Below are 13,597 nucleotides of genomic sequence, written 5' to 3'. Positions count from 1 at the left end.
AGGTGTAGTAAGAGAAAACCAAACTCGAACTCCCTTTGTACAATGTACAACTTTCAAGCTTGGATGCCTACATTAAGCCAACAAAAGGTCAGAGCAGAGGAGCTGCAATTATACCCGTTGTTAAAAGAAACCCGAGGCCTCAGTCCAGAAATGCTTAGCTTTCAGTTGCTGAGTATCATACAGAAGTTCAGTGGTATTTTCCTAGATAGGATCCTAAATACAGATTGAGTTTCCAAGTACTTTACAGTAGATTTACGAGTATTGCAAGTAGGACTGTCTCTTTCTTTACTTCATTCCATATAGTACCTAGTCACGTGATTACTTAACGCACAGGCAGTCCCCCTCCTATATCACAGCTGTGCCTGGGGCTGTATTAGTCAGTTTTAAAGTTTCGGACTGTGTGATTTACAAGAAGGACATTGGCTGTCTCAAGGAAAAGATAGTAGCTCTAGCAGATGGGGCTTCACGTTTGCATCAGTATTGATAACCTGGACTCTCATCTGCTCTGACTGAAGTTATAGGGAATTCTCCAGTTTTAAAGTTTTGCTGGTCTTCACAAGAAGGTCTAATAACAATGGGCTAAACGCCCGAGCTGGCCTGAACTGCTTTTTCAGCCCTAAAGGCTGCATTTCCATGTGAGAATGGAGATGTTGTCACGCCAGCAAGAGGAAAACCTGCAGCGTAACCGTACGTATTGTGCCTGTTTGGGCGATAAAGAGAAAGTGTCCTTTCCCAGAACTGCTAGCACGATACCTTCCCACAAGCATGAAATTGTCTATTTTGGAGGGGGGAAAAAAGAAGAAAGACAAGATTCCCTAATTACCATATTATGTTCCTCATACTGTCAAATGACCTACCACACTGTGGTGAAGCATGTGAGGCTGGCTAAATCCTGCTACGTTATATAATTTGGTGGCAACACAGAACCAGGCACGTTAGCCAAGTGACTGAGCAGATGCGGCACTTAAAAATGCGTCAACTTTGCCCTGGACAATCCTAAAGGAAAAAAAGCAAACAAAACTAGCCCAGACTCTTCCATCATCCTGATTACAATCTTTGGTGATTATTTTACTGCAAATTTTTGTCTGGGACATGTGAGTTTCCCTCTCTGTCCTCCGCATACCCCAGCTGTGGGAGCTTTCCCATCTCTAGAGCCAATGATGGGAAAGCAAGAGGGAAACTGCTGCTCTGGGTCACACAAGCTGTCACAGAGATCCTGTCCCCAACCCCAACTTCACTGTGTGTATCTTAACATGAATCTGGGGAGGCAACATGTCCTTAAGCTATGACACTCACATACGATCGCAAGTCAGTGAAGGGAGCACGTTCTCCATCTCATGACCAGAGCAATGGGCATGCTCCCCACACACTACTTCTGTCAAGCAAATACCTGCTCATCTAAATTACATCTCAAAGATTTGGGGGACGCGGCCTAAATTTGTACTGAGTGTGCAATTTAAATGAACTATGTCATTTCCCATTCAAATCTATAAAGCTATATTGCAACACCATTTCTATTTAACTGATTTGCAGGCCAATTCATCTCTTTTAAATTGGCTCCCACAGTAGAACAGATGGCAAACTAATAAAGGAATGCACAGTCCAAATACATTGAGCATACGCTGCCTGTACGCAGTGAATCAGTATATGATTCACCCACTTTCATGAAACAGTTGTGACCTTTCATCTGACTACTTCCTCAAACACAATACAGAGAAATATATATAACATTCGGAAATCAGGAACCAACAAATTAGGGGAATAATAATAGCTCATCTCATGATTTTTTGCTGTTGTGCTAATCCTTACTACATGCTCTATCAAACATTTGTGTCATCTCTTGCTATCCTTTGACTAATTAACCAGATCAACTAAGGCACAGGTTGCTCTTCGTTATGAAATGAGTGACGGCAGAGAATACCTAGGCTTTTGACCTATCAGGCCCCAGAGGCCTTGCAAAGGGATAATTTAAAAAAAAAAAATTATAAAAAGAAACAATGTTATATGAATAAATAATATACCAATCTGCAGATAGAGAATCTAGTTCTGTATTTTAAAAGTGACATTTATCTGTACAACTAACTTTCCTTTCTGCCACTTACAATGTAATGCTGATAACAAGCAACCCTGAGCACAAACATTAAATTTTGTCTACAAACAGCTTACACTTAGAATCAGGGAAGACAAGGTCAACATGCTACAGCATTTTACCACAGATCTTTTCACCGCAATGTATGAGAAATTGCAGGTATAAAATTAAACACTAGACCAAAATCCTCTCAAGCACCTACTAGCAATATCTCACCCCATTAGGCATTTTGAAACAATTAATTAACTATCAGAGAAAATATGGTCTCTAGAAACATAAGGTGATACACATCAAGAGGAAAACATAGTTTAAATGTATTGCAAAGCTTTGGCAGGAAGACTGAAGCAGCACCATTATAATCCAAACCCAAAGCCAGAAGTTTTGAGATAGAGGAGCAAGATCAAAGCTACAAGGGATTCTAACAGGACATCCTACATATAAAAGGAACATATGATAAATCTGAGAAGCAAAGGCTCAATGTATTTTCAAGGGACACTATGCTGCAAATATTTTACAAACGGTGAAAAATAGTACAATTTTCTCACCATATATAAAACTTTGTAAACTGATGCTTCAGTGCACTGGTTTTGGGTTTTTTTTTTTCCCCTAAATCAGATCAATTATTTCTTAGTAGCTCACTCTGGTCAGAGATCACAGTATTCTAGGGACCATACAATTGGTACCCTAAAACCCAGGAGAGATGGTTTCTCGGAATATCATGGAGCTTGCTGCTCACTACCAGGTTGTGCCATGAGTTCATATCTGGGAGAGACAGCAGAGCCCACGGTGTGTTAGAAAATCTCCAGGGCGTGGCAGAATTGTGGAAAAGTTTGACTATTTCCCAGGTAAAGTCATCACAGTGATGCTTTGCAATTGTTAATGATTCAAATTTCCAACCATGTAGCTAAAGGCCTGTTTTGCAACTCTCCAAGGGGTCACTTCAAAACCACAGTACAGCATCTTCCTTTTCCCATGTGAATGCGGTGACAGTTTGCATGACCCACTGCCTAACGCTTCTACGTATTAGAGAACACAGTGGGTCAAAATGAGTCAACCAACCAACAATTAGTTGAAATCACAGGTTTATATTATAAAAAACCTTATAAACCTCGTAAGGAATTGGGTCCTATCATCCTTTGCAGTGTACCAGTAAGTAACAAAGAGCTCCTATCCCAAACAACTCATCATCTCAATTGCTGACAAGATGCCACAGGAGGAGGAAACATAGGAACAAGATGGGGATGGATAAGCATAAAAATAGCTCGAAGAAAAGCAGAAGTCCAAGCTTCCCCTTTTCCTAACCATTTATTTATGTCCTTTGGCAGGATGGCACAAATGCAGATGACTTAAAGGTACTGTATTCACCCTTACAGAGAAATTTGCTTCTTCGCTGCACTTGGTACTCTGTTTCCCCATTGCTTTACCAGCAAAAGATTAGCACAGTTCAAGCAGCTCGATGTTCACATGCTGATGCAAATTCTGAAAGACTGGGAATGTTTGGCAGTTACTCGAATGCTGCAACAGGCAGACACCCACAGGTACAGATGCAACATGGTGAAATACTCAGGTCTGCTGTAAAGCTTAATCACACTATCAAACACAGCTGTACCAGTCACATGCTGGGGATTTCCCCGCTGCAGACTCTTATCTCCCAAAGCACACGTAGTTTGAAACAATTCAGTCACTATGTAATCAGCAACCATGTGACAATTTAATTTTCTCCTTCAAAACATGCAAACAAGTCTGAATTCAGAAAGACTCTGTAGCTCAGCCACTGTGACTCTTTCCTAGTACTTTTTCTGCATTTATCATGTCAGCTATAACACTGCTACTACAGTAGGACTGTACTGGCTTTTACAGAAAGTACTTCTATGATCTTCATTCAGGAAGGAAATAAATGTTCTTAAATAAATAAATAAATGTACATAAATTCATGTACTCATGAGATCTAAAGATTTATTTAGCAACATGATCTAGACAAATCATATCAAGACCACCGCTTAAACGTGTGACACTGGCATCAGTAGGTTTTGAGTCGCTATCACTGGAAAATATCAGATGAAATCTGTGTAAGAAGATGACCATTTTAACAGAGTACAAAATAGCTAGGAATTAGGAAAAGAAAAGCCTGCGTTTAAAATTCTTTGTATATTCTAATTCCACTTGCTTATTGTTCCTCTCCTTCCTGAGTTATAAACCAGACTGAAAAGCCATGGAAGAAGAGGTGCAGCTGAATGTCGTCAGCTGCCTTGTCCTCTCTGCTCATCCATCTATCAAGTATTCTGTTCTCAGATAGGAAAACGTACTGAAAGAAAGGATTCTTTACTTCCAGCTTCCTCTCTAGTCTGTGCTAACTGGCAGGTTTAAGCAGGAATATTACTAAAAAGGCTTAATTGCAACATTAAGGAAACAGTTTTTGCTGGGAGTACCTGCTGCAGACAGGAGAACCTACAGTGATGATTATTCTATTTCAGGGAGGAAAGAGGAAGTCAGAAGGGAGAGCTGTGCTCAGGGCACTGCCCTTGGAAGGCATTGGATTTAAAATGCTAAAGCAAGGAGGTATGTCTAAGCCACGTTTTCTGTTTATCTATCTCCTCCGAATGGCTCTTGTTTCTGAATGCTGACCAAATCTGAATGCTCACGGCAAAATACACAGTGCTCTACTGGAAAGCAGCCTTTAACATCACTAACAAACCAGCTGGATGCTATAGTTCCCTCAACACCCTTTGTATCATCCCATTGAATTTATTATACGCTATTCTAAAACAAGAAAGAAAAACACACGCTAGTTTGGAATAAAAAGCTGACACATCCTCTAGATATGCAGGAGTCCGAGTCACAGAGGCAAAATGCACAAAATTAAAAGGAAGGCCTGCTGTATAAGACCATCAAAAAAAAGAGATTTATTTTTGGCTTCTCCTGGTATACCACTGTGGAAGTCACGCTGGTGAAAATTTTCCATAGAGAACATAATATGTTGTGATGAAATACATCTGAAATCTCCTTTTTGCAGCATCACTTCTTGGACAGATGGCATTATCCTCAGAGTAAGTATGGTCAGATGGATAACAGACAAACAAGTGCATGACTTGGGAAGACTTCATTAACAGGGCTTTTATGAAAATCCACTCCCTATGGTAATCTTACCTCTTAGAAAAACTCTAAAAGAGGACACTGCAAGTGTTACCTCTTTCTGATCTGGAGATAAGCTGGAGTAGGCAGGAGAATGTTAAAGTAGCAACACCTGAGGAAGTTAGTAAGAAGGCAAATATAGTACATGCTCAAACAGTCCCTGAAGAAATTGAATTAGCATGGCAAAGAGTATTAAAAGATATTTTTCAGGCCTTTATGTATTGAGATTGGAAGAGGTAATAAGTCGGAGAACAGAAAATTATCACTAATGCAAAAGAATGATGTCATTATTATTAGTGAACATTGTGCAATGATTCACCTGATTTAAATGCTAAAAAAAAAAACCACACTAAGAGGGCAAAATGAGTAGGAGAGCTGAGGGAGACACTGCTGCATAAAGCCATGAGCATGGTACGTGTTACAATTGTCAGTAACCTGCAACTTCAATATCCTAGCAGAGTAATTAAAATGATGATTGAAATTGATGTGGGAAAGTCAAAAGTGAAAAGTTTCTTTAAGAAGAACTCTTAGGATGGTCAAGAATTTGTAATTCCACAGTCAAGGAGAAGATAATTTTGGCTCAAAATTGGGTCTTCTTTCACTACTCAAGTGTGAGCAGTAGTTTGTAATAAAAAGTACTATATAATAAATGAAGATGAAAAGAAACAGTAATAATCCATATGAATTAGGAGTTACGAAGGGAAAAAAAAAAATCGATAAGGCAAGCTAGAAACATTAGCGGAAAGTCCACCGCTGACAGGACCAACGTAACATGAAGAATTAAAAAAAAAAAAAAAAGTATCACGACTACAATAGTCCTATCAGTTATATAAACCTTCTGCCAGATGTAAATGATAAAATTTTTAATAGTGATGCAGGAGAGACAGAAATTTTTAGAAGTATTTCTATCCCATATTTGGACAGATGTTATGTCACATGATGATGTCGAACTATTTTCCAGTCCCTTAGTAACCAAGCAGGATGTTATACAACAGGTACTAGAAATAAACATTTTAAAATCAGCCAATCCATCTGCCTCACACCTAAGAACTAAGACTGAGAAGGCGTGAGAACTAATCATGTTTATTTTAATAAATTAAGGCATTCCAGGGAAATTCCATTTGACTGGAAAAGTGCTAATGTTGTGCCAATAATAACAAAGGCCAGCAGATGACTCAGAGAGCTAATGGATAGTTAGTCTGACGTTACTTCCAGGTAATAAAGCTGTTATAAAATTAATAAAGAATTAAAGTACCGGAACATAATTAATATCAGTCAACCCAGTTTTGTGGCAAATAGATCTTGTAAAATAAAGTTATTGCATTGTTTGATGAGACAGATGTTTGGCTGATGAAAGTAATGGTATATCTGTAATATGTTTGTGGAGAGCAGTTGACTTAATAGTGTATGACATTCTCATTATGAAAACCTGCACAACACAATATCAGTAAAATGTGTTAAATGGACTGAAAATTGAAAGATCTAACAAAGTAATAGTGAATGAAGACTTGTAACAAACTTTAGGGCTTATCATTTGTGATTTGGAAATAAATATAAATCAGCAGTGATTTGGAAATAAATATATACATCCATGATAATAAGATTTGTGAGATTAATAAAATTGTGGGGATGAAAGCTGAACATAGCCGTGTAGACCAATTTGAATCACTTAATAAACTAAGCCTGTTCTAATTAAACATGTCTTAATGCAGCCAAATGCAAAGGGATTAGAACTAAAAGCTCCACTAGCAGCCACATCTCCTCCCTGGAAAACACATGGTCTGAAAGGTACCAAGGATTACAGGTGACAAACAGCTGACATTGCAGCAAAAAAAACCCTAATATGATCCCTTTTGTGTATAGATACAAAAGCAAAACAGCTTTATACAACTATATGCAACACTGGTAAAACCTGCAGTGGAACACCACACCAAGTTTCACATTTTAGAAAGAATGTTTTCAAAACAGAATATAAAAAAACAGCCAAAATTATTTGAAGAGGAAAATGTCTTACAGTGACATGTTTGAAGGAAAGACTTAAAGTTCACTTGTTAACGTTATTAACTAGCTTGACTTAATATATCACAGAAGATACTGGCTCTTAGAGGGTTCTTCAGCATAAACACAAAGTTCAGATAGGAAACACGCCATATTAAACAACAAGTAATTTATACCTCAAATTACCATGGGAATTCTCAATGGCATCTATAGTTCTTGAGGTCTTCAAGTCTGGATACCTTGTCGAGTGTTGTGGCTCAGCATGTATTTGGATGCTTAGTACTGCAGTTGAACACAAAATATTCTATACAGAGGTAACTGGATAATAATGACCTATGATACAGAGAGCAAATTAACTGACTTAGTAGTTCCTTCTAGCTTTTTTTTTTCCCCTCTGGATATAGTAAATATATTTTACTCTCACTTCTGAAGAAGTGAGCTGACACCACTAATTTTGGAATACTCTATGTTGAGGTCTGCCAGAAATCACTAAAGCTCGTCAGATCCTCAGGCTCATCGTCAGAACGGGTATTCCTTGGAAAGGAAAATAAAAGGGTTTTGTTTAAAGAAAATGTAGGGGGAGAGGGAAGCAAAAATCCTAAGCTGATCCCATTGACACTAATATGTGATTTGTCATTGATCTGCAGAGGCAAGATCTGGAGCAAAGAGTTCATAAGACTATGGAAATAGTTCTAATTTTCTAATTTTGGGGTTCTTAATTCCACTCACGATTTCTTCAGGAGCAAGTGCTTGGCTCTGTGCATGGTGTAATAATGACAGTCAGACCTTCCGCTTTCCCAGAAATAACCATGTCATAAGCTGCTGCTTCCTTGTTTTATGTATTTACAGACATCAACAAGGCTATAAAAAGCCTCTCCATAATTTGTTCATATACAGTTGTTTTCCTTTTGATATATTTTTAGATCAATTGCACTTAAACAATACTTCCTCAAGCCACTGAACTTTGCTCTGGGACAGACGATCACGAGAAATGGAAATACTGTTTAAAGGGTAACAGCCAACGTTTTCCACAGTACTTGTTGAAAAGGTAGGGTACTATGAAGTACAAAGAGTTTAGCATGACTCCAAAGTGGTGCAGCACCCATGCTTACAAACTCTGCATTTGCCCTTTGAGTTGTCTCCGAAGCAAGATAGGGGTAAATTTATCAATGTGCAAGAAGCAGAAGCTAACTCATGATCTTTCAGTTTTCTAATAAATGGTGTCACTTCGAAGAAAACAGCTTTAAGCCTCTTTGCAAATACTTTTATCAAAGGGACAATTGTAAGGAAGAAGATGACTCATCAAGGAAAAGCTGTCTCCGTGTGCTCCTTTCCTTCTTTGGTACAAGGTACAAAAAAAGCTGTAAACAGAGTGTATTTTCCTAAGGCTAGGTTGTTGTGCGCCTTCAAGCACATTACCTTAGAATATCAGGAACGTCAATCCGACCCTTTTCTGAATTTTCCAGTCTAGAGGATATAAACAGGACCAACTTCTGGTTACTGGCTCTAGTACAGGAAACCTTTCTATCAGATTTTGCCAGTCCCTTCAGAGAAAGAGGTGTGGCTAAAGACAGCCGTGCCTTCAAGATTTTTCATGGTCTAAAGAGCTTGACTGCTAAAGCAGCAGTGGACAAAAGTCACAGAAAACTGGAGACATCAGGATTTTTTTTTTTACATGGTTAAAATGCAAGCTAAATCAGTCCCAATTACAGTACTGGGCACTGTTGCATGAACAGATTTCCCCTCACAGGGTGTAAAGTACACCACACCAAATTCATAGCAGTTTTGAAAAAACAATTTTCAGCTACCTTGTGTGCTCCTGTTCTGATTCTGTTTTGATCCCAGGCAGCTAATAGCATGTTTTACTGTGCAGAGCACTTGTGTAGGGAGAGAACCTGTTAGCATGTCCCCACTGGATGAATAGACTCTCTATGTGCAAATTTTGTTTTAAAATGCTGATTAGCCACATAATTAACAATCAGAATATTGAGGAAAAAAGCAGCTGGAACAGCTGTAGTTTGCAATGATTATACCTGAGTTGAGAATCCACTGTGCATTAGAATATACACATGCACATCTCGCTACATCTTAGTGAGGAAAAACCGCAGCAATTTCACCAGATACCAGATGATATCCCAGCAGGTAAATAAAAACCTTACAATGTTGAAAAAACATTACAATATTAATTTTTGTGCTTTCTAACTGGAAATTAGAGACACTACATTTAACAACTATTTAATTTGTTTTTCAACACAGTCTTAAATTACTAAACCATTTTGAGTGGTGATTTTTAAAAGATGTTCACAAACTAAACACAGTTATAGAAGGACATCCCTGGACAGGAGATCCCTAAAGAACTAAGATATTGTATTAGTGGTTCAAACGGATGCCCCTTTTCCCTATGACTCAGTACTGGGCTAATGTACCCCATACTGCACCACACCACGTAGGGGATCACACATCTGCTAGCATTTTCAAGAGGTAAAAGAGTGATAGAGGCCATGATAAATATCACTTTGGGCAAGTATTCTACCAATTTCCATTTCCCTCTGAAGATTCAACAAAAGGTGCTGTTCTTCACTTGCAGATACACAGTGTTTCTAAATGCTGACTACAGGTAGACACATCTCATGGCAGCTAAATACCATCCCTTCTGTATAACTACCCGGGCAGATTCAGAATACCTGTGTGGTCAACAAAGAAAGCCAATGTGCAAGCCAGAGTGAAAGCCATCAGTGCAAAACAGAATAACGTTATGCCTGCTTTGTAGGGACAAGACTTTCTTGTAGAACTGATTATATAGCAACTCCTGTTCTGCTGGCAGAATTAGAGATACGTGCAGGTGGCATACTCTGCAGCGGGTAATCCAAAGGAGACTACTGAAAAAGAATCAGGCATTAAAGAATAACACCAAGAATGAAGACAGACACAAATGGACTTTGAGATGGAGAGTGGTACACAACATGAAATGAGATGGAAAATGATTGAGACAGGGATAGGCAGGACAGGCACATGAACAGTACAAGAAAAGGCATGGAAGCCTGGGAAGGTGGGAGCATATGGCTATATCATGTGCAACTGAAGTCAGCGAGAGCTGACTCAAACTGGCAAAAACCGAATGATATACGTAAAGGTGAAAGAATGGTGATGCATAGGGTGTGTGTTGGTGCTGATTTCGCAGGAATCTGAAGCTAAGTAGTCGAGGCTTATAGTCTGAATTTGATGGAAGATGAAAAGCTGCTACAGGCAACCTTTTTTTTCAGCTGTTAAACTTGTATTGGGCAAAATTCACTCCATCATATCTGAAAAGCATGCCTACTGCGAATGCCAGAAGCCACCACAAACTGCCTTTCAGGATCCTGCACAGCCCTGTCATACATATGGTCTGGATCTTAAAAGAAATCATTTTAAGAGGGCCTTGTCCTGTAAAACTCCAGCAACTAACTCAGTAACAAATGTCTTGAACTTTCAGCAGCAAAAATGCCCCTTTCCCAGTTGTTATCTCTCCTGGCTGCCCTTTCAGGACCTTGCAAATAAGTGGAGCAGTTTTGCTACGCTTACTCACAACGAATAGCTCCCATCACATGGCAGCCCGGTGGAACCCAGTGACATGGCTTGCACGAGTTAGGATTACAGAATCAAGCCTACAGAGACTAATGGATAAGCTGCTCCTACCCAGTAATCTAAAATTATTCGCTGGCCTCCAGACTCAGTTTCTATGTTCTGTCCTAACTCATGCTACCTTTCAGCCCTGGATCCTAATGAATCTGACTTAACCCACCCCTCTGCGCTGTTGATCGCTACTAAGTCTTTCCTATCTCTGTTGTCACAGCGCCATGCTTTAAGGAAAGTGAAGAATGCAGCCTTTGTGGCAGCACTGAGTGAACACCACTTTTAAGGAGAAGGTCCCAAATCTCATTAAAGAGAGATAAAGCCATCTGGATCCTAAGATGGTCAGTTTAAAAAAAAAACCCACAAAACTATTTTGAAACCAATTTACTGAGAAAACCAGAAAGGAAAACAAGTTTGCTGCCAACAAACATTGTAGCCCTTGTCATCTATTACCACATGAACAAAGCACTCAATGACTGACTCTAATACCACTGCCAATTATTATGACAACATACAGTATAATCGTATTATGTTTACAATATAATACATGTGAGTATTCGATAGAGCCTGGCAGGACTTCAGTCACTGCCTCTTTTATGCTTTAAAAATCAATTTTTCAAACTGAGTTTGCTGTATAGCGTGTTCCCTAATTACATACTTTACTGTATAGAGAATAAAAAAAGGTTACTAAAAGCGATTTCAGGCAAACCTCTTAACAGTTAGTGAGATAAACCATTTTTATTCACACACATTGCACCACTACCAGCCGACATAATGTCTTTATTCTATAGACATGCCCCACCTCATTCCCATTGACATGAGTGGAAAGTTCTTCAGAAGTTTCAACTGAAACAAAATCAAGACCAAAACATTCAGGGCCTAGTTTTAAAGGGGTTCTTGCCTCACCATTTATTCTGCAATTGCAAATAACTATAAAGGTAAACAGGATCATTTAAACATCTGCTTAATTTGTGAATGACATCAGATAACAAACTTACCAAATGACTCAATTTATATTTGCCAAATCACGTGCAAAATCCAAGCAGGAGGTTGCCTTGGAAAATATGAACTAAAGACATATGCTCAGGCTCAACTACCTAGTTAGTAAGAGACCCCATTGTCAGCCCCATAGCCAATAACTCCGTCAAATTTCTGGGTGGGCTACCTACTTTGCAGATAAATCAGGACACAGGTGCAGGGATACTTAAAATAGTAATGTGCACGCTAGCTTAAGTGCACCATGCCTAAGCAACAGCACACAAATATGACTATAATGATTCTCAAGCAAGCCTGAGTTCAGAAGTAACATGGTTCACACAGCTCTTATCTCAGTTAATGAGCCTCACTAGATTCAGGATACCATTATAAATTATTATAATGCACCAGCTTGGGTGCCTCTACACTGCGCTCCACTGAGCATCCAGTTTCAGAGACTTCTTAGCTCAGGATCAGCTAAGAATAAATGAAATCAATTTATGTTTTAAAGTTTAGATTTAAAAGCAGTAGTATTATCCACAGCTTTCTGTTCTCCAGACTATCTTGGTTCCTGGCTATCATGGCTTAAATGCATTTCTACGATAAAATGTTACTTAATGTAATAACTGAATTAGCAAAAATAATTAAAAAACTGACATTGATGAATTGATGTAATGGGTAAAAAACCTGGTTGGATAGTTGGTTTCAGAAGGTAGTGGTTAATGGGTTGCCCTCAGCCTGGAGGCTTGTAACAAGTGGACCACTGCAAAGGTCTATACTGGGACCATTGCTGTTTTACATCTATCAGTGACCTGGAGGAGGCAGTGAAGTGTGCTCTCACCAAGTTCCCAGGTGACACCAAACTGGGCAGACCAGTCAAATATGCTCAAGAGCAGGGCAATCAGTCAAAGGGCCCTAGATAGGCTAGAGGGTTGGGCTGATATGAAATTATGAAATTCAACAAGGACAAATGAAAGTCTTGCACTTGGGAAGGAAAAACGCTATGCAGCAGTACAGGCTGGAGACCAACTGGCTGGGCAGCTGGGGACACTGGCAGCAACAACATGAGCCAGCAGTGTGCCCTGGCAGCAAAGAAAAGCAACAACATCCTGGGCTGTACCACCAGGCACACAGCCAGTAGATCATGAGAAGTGATTGTCCCCCTTCACTCAGCACACTTTCGACTATTGAGAATACTGCATCGAGAATACTGCACCCAGTTTTGGGCCTCGCAGTATGAGGAAAAGGTTGATGAAAAAAGAGTGAATTCACTGAAGGGCCACCAAGATGGTCAGGGGGCTAGAGCAGAGGCTGAGTGAGGAGATGCTGAGGGAAGTGGGCTTGTTCAGCCTGGAGAAGAGGTGGCTTTGGGAGGACCTAATGGCAGCTTTTCAATACCTGTGAGTAGGTTACCAAGAAGATGGAGCCAGGCTCTTCTCCACACTGTGTGGCAAAAGGATGAGACACAAAAGGACAAATTGAAACAAGAAAGGCTCCAACTTGATATGGGGATAAACTTTTTCGCCAGCCAAGCATTGGAGCAGGTTGTCCAAAGAGGCTGTGTAGTCTCCATCCTTGGCAGTGTTCAAGACATGACCGAATAAAGCCCTGAGCACATGCATATGAATGCCACAACTTGGAACTCCAGTTACTGACAAACACTGGCTTGTTCTGCTAGTGAAAGGTGCTCAGAAACACGTGCCACCACTGGCAGCTCCAAAGCACAGCCCTGGTTACATGGGGGCAGAGTCAGAGCAAGTAACAATTGGAGGGACGTCTTCTTAAATGTGA

At 39.7% G+C, this 13,597-nt stretch overlaps 1 protein-coding gene across 6 annotated transcripts in view; it reads right to left on the bottom strand.

Moving 5' to 3' along the window:
• The window catches only part of PACC1 (proton activated chloride channel 1), a 90,021-nt gene that overhangs the window by 51,462 nt on the left and 24,962 nt on the right, over positions 1-13,597 (bottom strand). For 3 of the 6 annotated variants that reach the window (XM_082306028.1, XM_082306032.1, XM_082306026.1), the window contains exon 1: positions 7,396-7,748. The exons of the other annotated variants lie outside the window; for them this stretch is intronic. The gene's annotated coding sequence lies outside the window, so the exon portion shown is untranslated. Of the gene's footprint in view, positions 1-7,395; positions 7,749-13,597 lie in introns of those variants that run through there. 6 annotated transcript variants of the gene reach the window in all.

Source organism: Platalea leucorodia, assembly GCF_965183815.1.
Source record: "Platalea leucorodia genome assembly, chromosome: 3".
NCBI lineage: Eukaryota > Metazoa > Chordata > Aves > Pelecaniformes > Threskiornithidae > Platalea > Platalea leucorodia.
The sequence above is the reverse complement of the archived record's forward strand: the minus strand, read 5'-3'. Positions and strand labels throughout refer to the sequence as shown.